Source organism: Camelus dromedarius, chromosome 16 (genome assembly GCF_036321535.1).
Source record: "Camelus dromedarius isolate mCamDro1 chromosome 16, mCamDro1.pat, whole genome shotgun sequence".
NCBI lineage: Eukaryota > Metazoa > Chordata > Mammalia > Artiodactyla > Camelidae > Camelus > Camelus dromedarius.
In genome coordinates this window covers 30,885,867-30,900,314 of record NC_087451.1, presented here as the reverse complement: position 1 = coordinate 30,900,314, position 14,448 = coordinate 30,885,867, and the positions used below count along the sequence as shown (strand labels likewise).

Sequence of the window (14,448 nt, the reverse complement as noted above, 5' to 3'; positions counted from 1 at the left end):
GGGCCTGTGGCTAACCAGAGAGGGTCTGCTCTCCCTAAAGCCAGAGCGCAAGACTGCCGCTTTGTTACTCCAACGTAGGAAGGCGAGGGCCGATGGCCACCCGGCTGGCCAGGCTTGGGAAAGGAGCGCCCCTTGTCTGCAGCACCATTTTCTTCACCTGGAAAGCAGGCGTGATCCTGGGCTGCGTTAGGAGTAAAGGGCTAGCTCACGCTCGGCTCCAGGCACCCAGTTGGCCTTCGACTTCCCTTGTAAGGCCCACCCCTTCCCGCCAGGGCTCTCGTGCCCATTAATCACCATTTCGCGCCTGCGGCCCCTTTAAGGCGGCCTTGGAGGACCCAGTTTTCGAAGCTAAGGGTGATCTTCTAGCTGCCGCCTCTATGGTAAGCCGTCACTTCCGCCCGGAAGTGCGTGTGCGGGGCGGCTTTTCCCGGGGATTGGGAAGAGCCCGGCAACGTGCTCGCTCTTGTCCGGGAGGCGCGCTCTTGTCCGAGAGATGCACTCTCGTCGCCGAGGGGTGGCGGGTCCCCGGCCCGCAGGGTGACGCTGGGCCGCAGCTGGGCCGTCATGAAGCTCCGCGGGCCCGAACTTCAAGGACCGCTCCTCGCACTGCAGCTGGGGCTTGGACGGAGGAGACCGAACGCAGGCACCACAGTCGGGGTGAGGGGCTGTCGAGGCACCCGCCCCGCAGAAGAGCCTTGGATTCCCCGGCTGGGGGTGGCCTTCGTGAGTTTCCGGGGTGTGTAAACATCCAGTGAGACTCACCCTCCAGAGCTTATTGTATCTCCCTTTCCCCAGGGTTTCCACCGAGCCGGAGAGCTCTCCAGACCCCGGCGATTGGATGAAGACTTGCAGCCTTGGTTTTCGCCTCCTCGTCGGTGACAGTATTCGGAGTGACATCAGTTTGGGGGATCCAGGTATGTCAAGCACGGAGACGCAGGGTCCTGAGGCCGGTGGTCTGGGGAGAGGCTCCTGTGTTGTTGAACCCTCCCAGTTGTGGGTGCAACCTTGTACCAGGCAGCCCGACCCTGACCTAAAGTAAATTCCCAGGAGACCGTTTCCCTGGGTTTTGAATTTGCAGTAACAGGTGTGAACATTCTAGCAGCCGTCTGATGATCATGTATGATACTGCAAACAGAACGTTCACTGCAGGAAGACCACTGTAGTTAGGATCAGAGATCAGGTCGTTTCCAAAAGCCTATAAACAGCGTTAATGTGACTTGTTTTATTCAGTAAATATGTTTTGAAACTTGGGCCAGGTACCATGCTGATTGTTAGGGATACAGAGATGAACAGAACAGTTACAGCCCTTGTTCTCAGGGAGCTACAGCCCAGTTGGGGTGATGTCAGTAAGTGCCTGGACAACAGAAGGGAGCCATCCTAGCTGAGAAGACATGTGACAAAAGGCCAGACGCATGAGAGGAGGCTTCAGAGGAGGTGGGGACCTCAAGGCTTGGGACCAAACTGGAGACCACCACGGCAACAGGTAGGGGAGAAAATGTACGACTGAATGGGCTGGTGGTGAATTTGGGGGTGCTTTGTCAGAGTTCAGGTTTATGGTGCCCATTATGGGCAGGTTTCTGAGGGAGGCCCCACATGGTGGTGTGCAGATGTCCGAGTGTGCCAGGAGCGATGGGTTAGGAAGTCCTTGGCATGAAGCTTGTAGACTTGGAAGGAGTAGGGGACTGGTTGGTCACTGCCAGGCACTGTCTGCATCGTATTCTGGGTGGAAGGTAGATTTTAGATTTGGGAGGGTGTTTTATTGTGCTAACAGTTTTAAATTCTCTGAACGTTCAGACTCGCTGCAGTAGAGTAGAAACTGGTAACAGGTGCTTCCTTTGCAGGTGAGTTTCCTGGAAGATTGGTGTATGCTGCACGACGACGGTGACTCCTGCCGGGTGGCACTTGTGAGGGTTCGGTAAAGTTCGTAGGAGCACAGTGGACCAGTTAGCTGTCCCTTTGTGAGTGTTAGTTACCCTTTTCCCTCGGATTTTCAGTGCATTTTCACAGCGTATCCAGCTGGAAACCTCTAGGGGTCTGCGGCGTCTGAAAGTTCTGGGGTCTTTACAGATGCTGCTTCCAACAAGAAGAGGCCTGCCTGCCTCAGGGTGAGCGAAACAGCCCCAGCGCCGAGGCAGGGGTCTGCTCCAGGCTCTTGACTTTTTACCGTTTTAGTTTTCCTGTTGGGGCCACTCACAAGGGCATACAGTTCACAGGACGGTGACCTGCACTCCCCCGTGTGTGCTTGTCTTTAGAGGGAGAGGCTGCAGTAATTGCCTAAATGAACCCGTTGTATTGAGATGGGGTGTGTACTGGGGAAAGCGTACATGTGGGTATCTCTGGAATAAAGAGCTTTCGTGCCCGGGCGCTGCCTTGTTCTTCTACATGGTGTTTCTCCGGAGTGCGGGTGTCGGCATCCTCGCTGTGGCCGTGGGCGGGTCCTTGTCTGTCTGTCCCCATGTCAGTCTGGTCAAGCAGCCCCGGGGCTCCGTGTCTGCGGACTGTCCTCCAGGAGTTGATCCAGCCTTTGGTTTGCTGAGTTAATGGGAAGCATTAGCCGTGGGTCCCTCTGGGCAGTAGCGTGTCATTTGTAGCATGGAAGATGTTAGCGAATGAAGTTCACGTTGACAGAGCCGGTGTGATTTTTGAGGATGTTTTTGGACTCTGACAGTGAACAAGGACCATGCCTTCGTGTCCCCTGGGAGTCCCCTTGGGTTGGTCTGGGACTTCCTAGGACAGAGAGCCTGCCAGGAGCAGGGAAGGGGGTGCTGAGAAGAGAGTGGTTGTTCCCGGGCAGAGAGGCTTCGTCTTCCCCGGAAGCCCACGCATCGCCGGGATACCTGCTTCTCTTCGCGTCCTGTCCTGCTTCCGGCTGCTTGGTCTGAACATTGACTGTCCGGCCCTTGTCTGTGACTGCAGCACAGGGCGTGAGTGTTCTTGGTTTCACACAGTGGGTGTGCCGGGTGCCTGAGCGGGTGATGGACGGAGCCCTCAAACCCATGGGAGGAGACACGTGAGAACATTTCATGGAGCCAGTGGATTCCTGGGTGTGGCTCCTGGAATGTTTCCCAGCGACTCTGGCTCCTGCGGCTCCAGCCCCCTCATGGAGTCGACCCCAGCTGGTCACAGTGTGGTGACGGCAGGCTTGTTTCCCCAGAGTGCGAGGTAGGCTGTGTGCACCGGGGATGGGCCTCAGCGCTTACGACGTTCCTCTGGATTGTGTAAGAGAGGGTTGAAGCAGGCAGGAGTCCAGACTTTCAAAAAGATGGTGTTTTGATAGTAGCCGTGGTTAATCAAGCGTGTGGACTCTTAAGAAGTTGTTTTTAACGGCCCAAAGCAGAAAACTTAAAAATTGAGCCAAAGAACAGTTGCCAGGCCAAGATTTTGAACTTCTTTCTTTGTCCACTAGGGGGTGGACTCCTACACCAGACTGCTGTATTTTCTTGTAACTTGGTACAAAGTTTTCTGGGTTTGGGGGTTTTTGTTTCTTTGTTTTGTTTTGTTTTAATTTAGCCAAGCTCTTATTTCACCAGAAAATTATGCAGAAAGTTAATCTGCAGGGTTGTGCTCTTAGGAATCTGCCAGGGTGTCCCAGCTGCAGGCAGTTCCTGGGACATACTTATCATGTCTTGGGCCAGTTGAACCAAACTCGGTCATAGGACACGGCTGGGCACTTGGAGACCAGAGCATATTCTAATGCAGCTTTCTGTCCAGAGTCACTCCCAGTGACAACAGGTGGTTCTACTCAGCATGGAAGATTTTCTTTGGTGAGAAATCCAGTGCAACACATACTAGTGTTTGAGGTCCCAGACGGTGTGTTAAGGGTTTAGAAGCATCTCTGACCAGAACGTTGCTCATGCTTGAAATTAAAAGGAACAGATTAAGACTGAAAGACGTTTGTACAAAACCAGTGTGGTTCAGATCGCTGATTACTGTCTGCTAGAAAAGTGCCCTTGATTTGGCGGGGGAGAAGGAATCACAACTCTGGAGGTGTGATTTTAAGTAGAATATTGCACATTTGGTTTATGAACCTGGTTGACAGCTTTCTGATGGATTAAACAAATGTTGGCCAGGTGAGGCCAAGACAGGGAGCAAAGCAGAGGCATCTTGTCCTCAGGGAGCTAACGTTCCAGTGCCCGGGAGACAGAAATCATTAGAGTTGTGGGATATCACAATTGTGCTGGGGAATAAAAAGGGAACTGGGGTAGGAAGGAGTGGGGTATGAGGTGGGCAGTTTTAGTTAGGGTGGCTGGGAAGGGCCTGGATCTTTAATTTAGCAAAATCCTGAAATAGGGAGTAAGTCATGTGACACCCTGGAACAGCATCCCAAGCAGAGGGAACAGCCAGTGCAAAGGCAGCAGAAGCAGCCAGAATAATAGACCATGAGCAAGAACGCCCTATGAGGAGGACTGAAGGGGCCTGGGGATCAGGTCTTGCAGGATCTTGTAAGGAATTGTGGGACTTTGGCTTTTACTCAGAGTAGTGGACCATTTTCCCCTCCTAATAAAGTAGTTAACGTTAGAAGTATTTCCTGTTCTTGTGCTAAGAAATTTGCACATTGAGCTGACACCAGCTCTGTGCATTGGGAGCATTACTTTTCCCTTGGCAGCTGGCGGCATCTCTCACTCTTGGCTCTGTTGAACTGTAACTTCCATGTCCTGAGATGAGTGACACGGACAAATGTTTAGATATGACAAGTAAAGTTCTGGGACAAATGACCCTCTTCACACATGAAGGCCCTGTGCCCTTCACCTCGTAGACGAAGCCAGAGGTTGCTCGAATGTCTGCCTGTCTCAGCGGCAGGGATGGGTCTCTGTCCGCCTGTGCTCACCTCCACCGTAGGGCTCCCCATGTTTTGTGATTGTTTTCTTGTCTGTTTCCCCCTGGGAGGAACTGTGTACTTGTCTTTTCAACAGAGTAGATAATGTGTCATTTAAATCGTTACATTACCATCAGGAGGACTACACGAAGTACATTCCCCTGTAATCTTGACAATGTACAGGCCTGTTGGGGTTGGAAACACATAACAAATGCATCGAAAACAATTAGTCATTCTGATGTTTTTTTCAGATCAGTTTTGTGGCTCCAGCAGAAAACTAGGTCTTTGTTGCAAATTTAATTCAAGTGGAGCTAAGTCAGGGGGAGCTCGCGTGTCTCCAGTCTGTCAGCCGTGCAGTTGTGTGCCAGTTACACAACACACAACGCTGCTTTAGAAGGGCAGCCGCCATCAGCAGGATGTTTGGATTACTGTATGGAGTCCAAGTAAGACTCCTGTTTGCTGCCGTCCCTGCCGAGTCAATTTCTTCCTATCAAACGCCCAGCATTTGTGCGCATTTGTAAACTTTGATGGGTTGTCATCTGTTAGGCTGAGTTACCGTGATGAGTCTCTGGGAAAGCTCCCATAAATCCCCTTTGCTTGTGGGCCACCTTTGTTTCAAATTACTTGCAAATTAATTGCCCCTTGGAAAGTTAATGGGGGGAGATAAAAAGAGGAGATTAAGAAGTCAAAATGACAAAGGTCTCGCTTCCTCTGGTCACGTTAGATATGTGTAAACCCTGCTTGGTGTTTTTGTTCTTAGTTTTTTTTCCCTAAAGTAATAAATAGTGCATTCGTTTTAAAAGTTGATGGGATGGGGAGGGTATAGCTCAGTGGTAGAGCACTTGCTTAGCATGCATGAGGTCCCGGGTTTAATCCCCAGTACCTCCATTATAAAAAACCTAATTACCTTCCCCCCAAATAAAAAAATTTTTTTTTAAGTTGATAGGACTCAAAGGCTGGCACTAAACAGCAGTTCCCTGCTTCCCACAGCCCTCCGCACAGGCAGGGTTTTGCACTGGTTCACTCCTCCCCCTGTTTCTGAAAAGCCCATGTGTGTGCTGATCTCTGGACTCCCCACCACCCCCTCTAGTCCTTGCCTGTTGCCTGCCTTCCCAGTGGATCCGGGCTGAGCGCTCGCGACCTGCCCCTGCTTCCATCCTCTGCTGCAGTTACCCTGTATCTTCTCTGTTTCCATCATTCAGAGGCGACCCTGTTGCGAATGTGCAGAAGGGCTCTGCGTGGCCTTTTTACTTTCTCCCCTCATTGACATTTTGCTTCTTTGGCTGCGCTTTGTTTGAACCTCTTGCCAGTGATCCTTCCCACATTTATGGTAGCCTCTCAGCATAACTTGACACGAGGTCAACCACATTAATAATCTATCCATTCAATTTTTTTAGGTGAAATGGAAGACTTTCCAGAGAATTTTGTGATGAATATATGTTACAAAATTTTGTTGCAATCTTGTACGCAAGGGGAGAGGCCCCTGAGGGCCAATTTAGTTCATTTTTAGGTAGGGATTTTTTAAAAATATCATTTTTAGGCTAAATACGAAAAGAAACACTGGCTAAAGGCTCTGACAGTCAGCTGGGTGGGTAGGTAACCGGTTTCCCAGATAACTTTATTAATTTTATCAGGGATGCCAATCTCTTCCCAGAAGGAGGATATGAATTATATCAGGCTAAGAGCCTCTGTTCCAAGCCTGATTTAGGCCAGTTGTTTGTGTTTTTTTTGTTTTGGTTTGGTTTTGTTTAGAGTCCCTCTTTTTGGCAGGGACATCCTACCTGTTTAAGTTAAATACCTGACTTGGTCAAGAATGCCCATCCAGTTGCACTTTTGTTCTAGGAACAAAGATGAGAGTGTTGCCTGGGTCAGCGCTTCCTAAACAATGCGGGCCAGTCCCCTGCGGGTTTGTCAGATGAGATTCTGGGGCCGCAGGTCTGGGGCGGGCCTGGACCCCTGCCTTTCTCTCCAGCGCCCAGGTGCTACTGGTCTGGGTACCACACCTTGAGGGAGGGAGGGAGGACGTTGTTAGTCGCTGTGTACGTTTCTCACGGATGACAGGGTTAAGTGGAGGCTTACCTTGTACCACACATGCACAGTTGATTCCTCGCGGTATTTATACTCAACTGACCTTATTCCTTTGGGCCAACATCCTGTATCGGGGAAGACTCTCTCAGCATCACCCCTAGGGGCAACGATTCTGGTAGTCTGCACCTGGGCCTCTGCGGCTACGTGGAAGCCGGGTCCAGGGAGGCCTTCCTACTTCAGTGGGTGCAGCAGAAGGCAGCGATAAACACTCAAGGACGTCCTTGCTCTTTGCTTTAAAACTGTGTAGTCACGTGTTGAGGAAACAGAATTAAAAACAAAATCTCCCAACTGTCAAAAACCTGAGCTGGACAGTAGTTAAAGTGGTAAAAAGCCAATTTTGTTCAGGATTATCACAGTAGTGTGGGGGAGCAAAACTTGCCAACCGAAAAAGTGTCTCTTCGACATGCATATTATTTCCAGCTGAAAACAATCAGGCCCAAGATCGGACAGAGCCTTTGACCTTCCCTCTAACAGCCTGAAGCATGTGGGCGGAGGACCTGTTGCGGGAAGGGAGCATCACGGTAGATCACTAGCGTGTGAACCAGGGGTGGAGACAGAGAGGACGCTGCAAAGTCTGTTGAAATTCCTCGCTGTGTTCTCTGTCTCCGCAGGGCCCAACCAGCATTTGCTTTACCATCTCCAAGCCAGTTGCCTTCCTCCCCTTTAGGGTCCCAGGCTGCCACCCCACCCCTTTTGTCTTCAGCTGAAGATGGTGTTTAAGGTGAGGGTTTCGGCTGCTATGACGAGTTGCTCGGTTTCTCTGGGTCTCTGCGGTGCACAGAGGTACTGGAAGTTTTGTTGGATTCTTCTCGTGTTCATCTGTCTCGTGTCGGTTCTTCTGACTGGTCTAAGAATTAAACTTAGAAGGGTAGAGGAAAATTCCTTCCTCCTCGGCAGAGGAAGGGAGACCATAGTAAACACACGGCTGGGTTCAGTTCCGAGTACAGCGTGGGCACGCGGGAGTTCAGAGCCAGGGAGCAGGGTAGGGTCGGTGGATGGAAAATTACTCAGAGGAAACATCAGGGGGACCGGGAGGGGGTTCTGGCTGCACTGACCTAACAGGATTCTTGCTGAAGGCAGGGCAGGGGGCTCAGACCTCACCTGGAATGGTGAAGGACGAGAAACCTAATTAGATATGGAGGGAGGCGAGTGGTTCTGGCTGAACTGACTCAGCAGAACCAGATTTTACAGGGAAGTGCGCAGATGGGCCTCAGAGAAGGTCCAGGAGCCTGAGTAACGTGTGACCAAGCAAAGAAGCTTTGTCACAACCCAGAAAACATCCCCACAAAGGTAGAAGTGAAGGAAAACAGCGCTGCTATTGACTAGGCATTCCTCCAGCATGTCAGGAGCGCCACAGGCCGCAGCCGACGGAATTGCAAAGACGGAGAGCGGTCTTGCCCTTTGAAAGAGCTAAGTGGCTGCAACCCTTCATTTCAAGGACATGGCTCTCTGGCCTTTGGGCAAACGTTCCAGAGTCATGGGATCTGCAAGAGATTTGTTCAACCACGACAAAGATCTACAGACATTTGAGGACGAAGAAATTCTGGAAGAAAAGGGAGTCAGGGTCGGGGGGGGGTCTCCTTGATTTTCAACAGGGAGGACTGTGCCTCTGATTGTTCGTTTGCACCTGCCCTCGTCCACACTGGCTGATTCCTGAAGCTAAAGTGTTAAGAACAGCCTGCAGCGTTGAAGGAAGACAGCGCGGCGCGTAGAGTGCCTGCTTAGCATGCACGAGGTTCTGGGTTTTACACCTACTACCTCCGTTAAGAGTAAATAAATCTAATTACCCCCCCCCCAAAAAAGTAAGGGAAGGGGGAAGGGAGGGGAAGGAGGACATTAGGGGGAAACAAAGGGCTTTTAGGATAGATAAATGGGCCTTTAGAAGAATAGAGGAGAGTTCTGGCAGTTTTATGTCTGTCTGGGGGATTCTGATCTGCGCGTGGGTGTCTCCAGGGATAGGGGTCTGCCTGCACAGGTCTGCATCCCAGCCTGGGGAGGGGATTTGTGACAGTTGAATTCTCTTGGGAAGTTCTGCTTTTAGGCATATAAGGTGGGGCAGGGGGTCAGAAAAGAAAACAACAACAAAATTTTCTGGATCCCCTCAACCTGCCTTTTTTTTTTTAATGAGTAGGTTCTTTTTTGGGTGGGGCGTAATTGGGTGGAGGTACTGGGAATTGAACCCAGGACCTCATGCATGCTCGGCATGCCCTCTACCACTGAGCTGTACCCTCCTCCCAACCTGCCTTTTTTTCTTTTCTAATTTTGGTACAAATCAAGGAACTCACTCACCGTCTCCTTCCTTCCTGCCAAGTAAGAGGAAACTGAGATGACGCAGACTGGCTCTAGGGGCAGGCGGGCTCAGGCTCCAGCCTGGCTCCTGAGCGTCCCCCTGCCCTGCCCCCGTCTCTCCAGCCGCTGACCCCCCCCCCCCACCATGAATCCTCATGTGGTGACAGAGTTCCCCTCTGCACACCGGCAGTGGCTATGTGTCACCTCCAGGAGCTCATTTATTCCCCCAGGCGTGTAATTTCCGTCAGGGAGTTGCTTCCTTGAGGAAATAGCCGCTCCACGTGGAGTTTCGGTGACTTCAAGACTCTGGGTCAGGGGCGAAGAGTCTCACTCATCCAGCCGCGGCGCTGCGGACCCACAGGGAAGGGGCAGAGAGCGCTAAACCTAAAAGAGCTGCCACCTAAGGCCCGCTTAACCCGCACCTGGCGCTGGGCTCCAGGCTTCGCCTGCGTCTCCTCGGCTCCTCCAAACAGGTTTCTGAAGCCAGGCGGCTCTTTTCTTCGCTTTGCCGAGAGAGGGCCCGGGACACAGGGGCGGTCACTGCCAGGGCCCCATGGCCAGTGAGCGCTGGGGCTGGAACATGGGCCCTGCCGACTCCCAGGGTGACACGCAGTGAAGGGAGGGTCTCATTCAAAAAAAATGTAAAAAATATTAACAGTATTTTAAACAAAATCTCTATCAGGTATTTCCATTCTCTGTTATGTCCAGTTAATGCAGACACAGGAGAAGGGGAGAGATGGATGGAGCTCAGAGCGCGGGGAGAGGGGAACAAACGGAGACTCCACAGACCAGAGCAGAGCACCCTCCCCTGCACACACGCGCCTGCCCGCACGTGCGCGCGCGCACACACACACACACGAAATGGAACAGAGGCCCAGAGGGAGGGACCCCAGCTTTATGAAGTTATTGTAGAACACGTGTCATGTCATTTTCCGAATGACTTTTCATCTCAGTTCTGCTAAAGCTGTGGTCATCTCAAGAAAAAGTCCTGATGACTCAAGAGTAAAGGGTGTTTAGTCAGATTTTCTAACTGCCTCTGAAAGGGATGAGTGAAGCCAACTGTGAAAGGTCTACTTTCTAGTTCCTTTCTGCATTATTTATTTTTCATGCCTGGCATTGGGCGTCTAGACCATTCTATATATTCTTGTTTTTCTTTTTGTAGGCGGGAAGTAATTAGGTTATTTTTTTTAATGGAGGCACTGGGGAGTTGAACCCAGGGCCTTGTGCGTGCTAAGCATGGGCTCTACCACTGAGCTACACCCCCCGCCCCCATTCCATATATTCTAAATGGAACAAACTAATCCGCAGGTGCTGAATACCTGCTCGTTTCTAGCCATCAGAGACCCCAGTTCCACTACAGTTGAACAGACTGTTACCCACTACATTAACTAAGTGCATAAGATGCTAATATCCTAATATGCACATTTTGGGCAAGTGATGTCATAATTTGTCAGCCTGCAAACATTTTCCTTGGAATACGCTGGGCTCCCCTACCCCTCTCCCTTCCGGACTTCCTGTGCAAACAACACAATAGCTGGAACCAACTGCAGGCCAACTGCTTCAGGTGTTAACTCTTGTCACGTTACCCGGAATAGAGGTGTGGACTTGTTTACTTGGTCTCCCTGGGAACAGTCTTTGTTTTCCAAGGAATACTGGGGAAGAGTTCCCAGCTGGGACACGAAGCTCTGAACGGCAGCTGGTCGACCTGGGGGAACGCGAGCTGACTGAGCTCGGGGAGGAGATGCCTTCTTGGTTGCCGGGTGGCAGGGAGAGGAAGTGGCCCAGATTGTGGGCTGTAAGAAAACAATCGTTCCAGCGGGGCCCTCGGTGCCCTCCAGGAGGCCTGGGTCTCGCAGGGATCTGTCACAGCAGTGGGCCAGGGAAGAGGGTGATGACGATGTGTGATGACCGAGCCGGAAGGCTGTGTGCGTGGCTTGTCACTGCTGGCCCACCTGCCTCTGGGGCTGGAAGAAGCCTGCTGCATCTTTGATGTTTACGTCTCAGAACTACCCTCAAACTGGAAGCAACCAGAGGCAAAAGGAAGAAACAGATGAAACAAAGCATGGTACAGCTGTGCAGTGGAAAGTTGCTTATATTTTGATGAGTGAAGGCAAAAAACAGGTCCCAGCTCACCATGTGATTCCACGTACGTACACAAACCGCCAAACCAGGCAGAAGTGATGCTGTGTTGATGGAGGTCAGAACACTGGTTGTTTGGGGGAGGGGGACAGGCACTGGGCTGAGGAAAGGGAGCCTTTGGGACAGGAAGTACTCCTTGTCCTGAGCCACAGGGCTGTTGAGGGTCTGCAGCTGTGAAAACAGACCTAAAATTTGCACTTTTCAGTATGTGTACGTTATACCTCAATGAAAAAACCCAAAACAAAGCATGTACGTACTGTGTGGTTTCATTTATAAACTTCCTGAGCGGGGAATCTAGGCTATGTGTACAAGTCAGGAGGGGATTTCCTTTGGGGAGGGGGTGACTGAGAATAGGACAAGGGGCTTCTTTTTTTAACACCTTTATTGTGGTATGGTTCCTGTGCAGTAAACTACACACATATGAGATGAACGATTTGAGGAGTTTTGATAGATGTATATACCGGTGAAACTGCCACCACAATCAAGACAGCTCACATTTGTTTTACTCCCCAAGGGGTGCAAATTTCGAATTCCCAGTTTATCCCTTCTCACTTCCTTTACCCCCTGGTAACTGTAAGTTTGTTCTCTATGTCTGTGAGTCTGTTTCTGTTTTGTAGGTAAGTTCATTTGTGTCCTTTTTTTTAATATTCCACATGTAAGTGATACCATATGGTATTTTTCTTTCTCTTTCTGACTTATTTCACTTAGAATGACAATCTCCAATTCCATCCACGTTGCTGCAAATGGCGTTATTTGATTCTTTTTTATGGCTGAGTAGTATTCCATTGTATAAATATACCACATCTTCTTTCTCCAGTCATCTGTCGATGGACATTTGGGTGGTTTCCATGTCTTGGCTATTGTAAATAATGATACTGTGAACACTGGGGTGTGTGTTTCTTTTCGGATTAGAGTTCCCTCCAGGTATCTACCCAGGAGTGGGATTGCGGGATCATATGATGTCTATTTTTAGTTTTTTGAGGAATCTCCATACAGGACAAAGGGGCTTCTGGGGAGTGTGGCCATGTTAAGAGTTCTTGACTGGGGCTGTGGTCACATAGGAGTGTTCTCTTTGTGACTGTCCAGCTGTAAGCTGGGGATTTGTGATTCTCTGTTTGGATGCTGTACTTCAATGAAAGATTATTTGAAAATATTATGTGCAGCATGGTCCTGTTTTTGGCAGGGTTGAAAATACATGTGCAAAGAAAAAACCTGGAAGCGACTGTATTCATTTCCTGTGGTGGCTGTAACTAACAAGTTGCCACCAACTCAGTGGCTTGACACAACACAAACGGACTGTCTTCCACTTCTAGAGTCAGAAGTGTGTCTGGGGGCTCCCGAGCTGAAACCCGGGTGAGGGCAGGACGCTTGTTTTCCCGTGGGGCCACTGGGATAATCCAGGCTGATCTCCCTTTGTTAATTCCACCTGCAACTTTCATTCCTTTTGGCCACGTGACCTGACTTACAGGTTCTGGTTTGGGATGTGGACATCTTTGGGGGAACCATCCTTCTGTCAACCACAGGCGTCCAATAAAAAGTTAAGAATGCTGATTTCTAAGTGGAAGGGTCTTCCCCCTAAACCTCATCTGTATTTTCAGAAGTTTCCCTGGGAATACACATACTGCTTTTGAGATGAGAAGAATGAAATCCTGGCTGTCTATATGGATGGTGTCTTTCTAAGCTGTAGTCAGTCTTCCCGCCAGGGCAGTCCTGGGCAGCTAACAGCATACGTGAGCCTGAAGCGTTTTAAAAGATGAATCAAAAAGCATCGAAGCCTTGAGCAGATCACTGCCCTTGGAAACTCTTCTGTTCCGGCCAGGCATGCAGAGCAATCTTATCTGGAAAGAAGCCAGCTTTCCTGCTTAAAATTTTGATCAAACCTTAGAGTTTAACATTTGAAATAAAAGGATGCTTTACCATGGACTTTTAAAAATATGTGAGACAAGTGAATTACATTTGGGAAACAGAGTTTTGGTCACTTGCCAGCGATACCATCACATTCCTTTCCCCAGGGGGGCACCTGGTGTCTGTGAGAGGCCACACCACCCCTGCTCACTTAACCTTGGAGAGTGGAGAGTGTGAAGTCAGCACTGGTCTCCCGTCTCACCCCTTTGCCTTCCCTGCCAGCCCTCCTCTCCTGGGTGCTTTCTGGGTCATAGGCTGAGTGCACCGCAAAACGCATCTGCCGTCACAGACTCAGCAAAGAACAAGTTGAGAAACGCCAGCCGAGGTGAGTCTTTCTCTGCTCACCCGCCTCTGAAATACCGCCAGTCTGAGGTTATCACTGCCTTTGGGACAAACGGCAGTTCACAGGTGAGGATCCTTAAGGCCTCGCACTTCCCACGGAGTAAAACAGAGTAACTTGTGAGATGTGCGTCTTCACTGTTCCCACCTTACACCATCCCTTGCTCCTGACTCTGCCGTAATGAACACAACCTCTTCTCCTACCCACAGGCCTAAAATGCTCCCAGGCACCATGCTTTCTGGTCTCAGGAGAGAGACCCTGGCTGCTAAATGTGGGGCACAGATAAGATTGGCAGAGGTCGCCCAGGGCAGAAAAGAGAGGCAAGGGCCAGCGTGCCTTGTCCGCCTAAGTGACTTCGTGTGTGTGTGTGTGTGTGTAGGGAGGTAATTAGGTTTATTTTTTTATTATTATTATTTTAATGGAGGTACTGGGGATTGGACCCAGGATCTTATCCATGCTAAGCACGCACTCTACCACTGGGCTACACCCTCCGTCCAAGTGACATCTTTTTTTACGACACCATTTGTATGGCCACCTGGGTATCTGGGATAAAAGACGTTCTCTTAGAGATGCTAGAAGCCACTCTGCTCCCTCCGCCCCGCCTCTTCATTCAAGAGTCAGGCACAAACTTCAAATAAAACATTAAGTCCCCACAGCATCTTCTGGAGGCTTGTAAACCACAGGAATGATACTCCCCTCGGCTGCCAGCTCCCAGTCACAGAGCTGTGTTCTTATTTCACCTTTAGTCCTTAATTTAACCATTCACTCCAGAAATCTGCCCCTCTTCCAGCTCCTTCCTAAGTCGAAAGAACGTTTATATCAGTAACATCATGTTCAAACAATCTTGGGATTCCACGGATCTTTCCTCCAC

General features: G+C 50.2%; 1 long non-coding RNA gene and 1 other non-coding gene across 2 annotated transcripts; both read left to right on the top strand.

The window, feature by feature from the left end:
• Positions 1 to 403: 403 nt before the first annotated feature.
• LOC105092170 (uncharacterized) lies at positions 404 to 2,364 on the top strand. The gene is made up of 4 exons (XR_837430.3): positions 404 to 657; positions 796 to 914; positions 1,318 to 1,483; positions 1,842 to 2,364. It is a non-coding gene; the product is annotated as an uncharacterized LOC105092170 (long non-coding RNA).
• Positions 951 to 1,137, top strand: LOC116158002 (small Cajal body-specific RNA 16). Its single transcript, XR_004142232.1, has one exon. It is a non-coding gene; the product is annotated as a small Cajal body-specific RNA 16 (non-coding RNA).
• Positions 2,365 to 14,448: the final 12,084 nt, after the last annotated feature.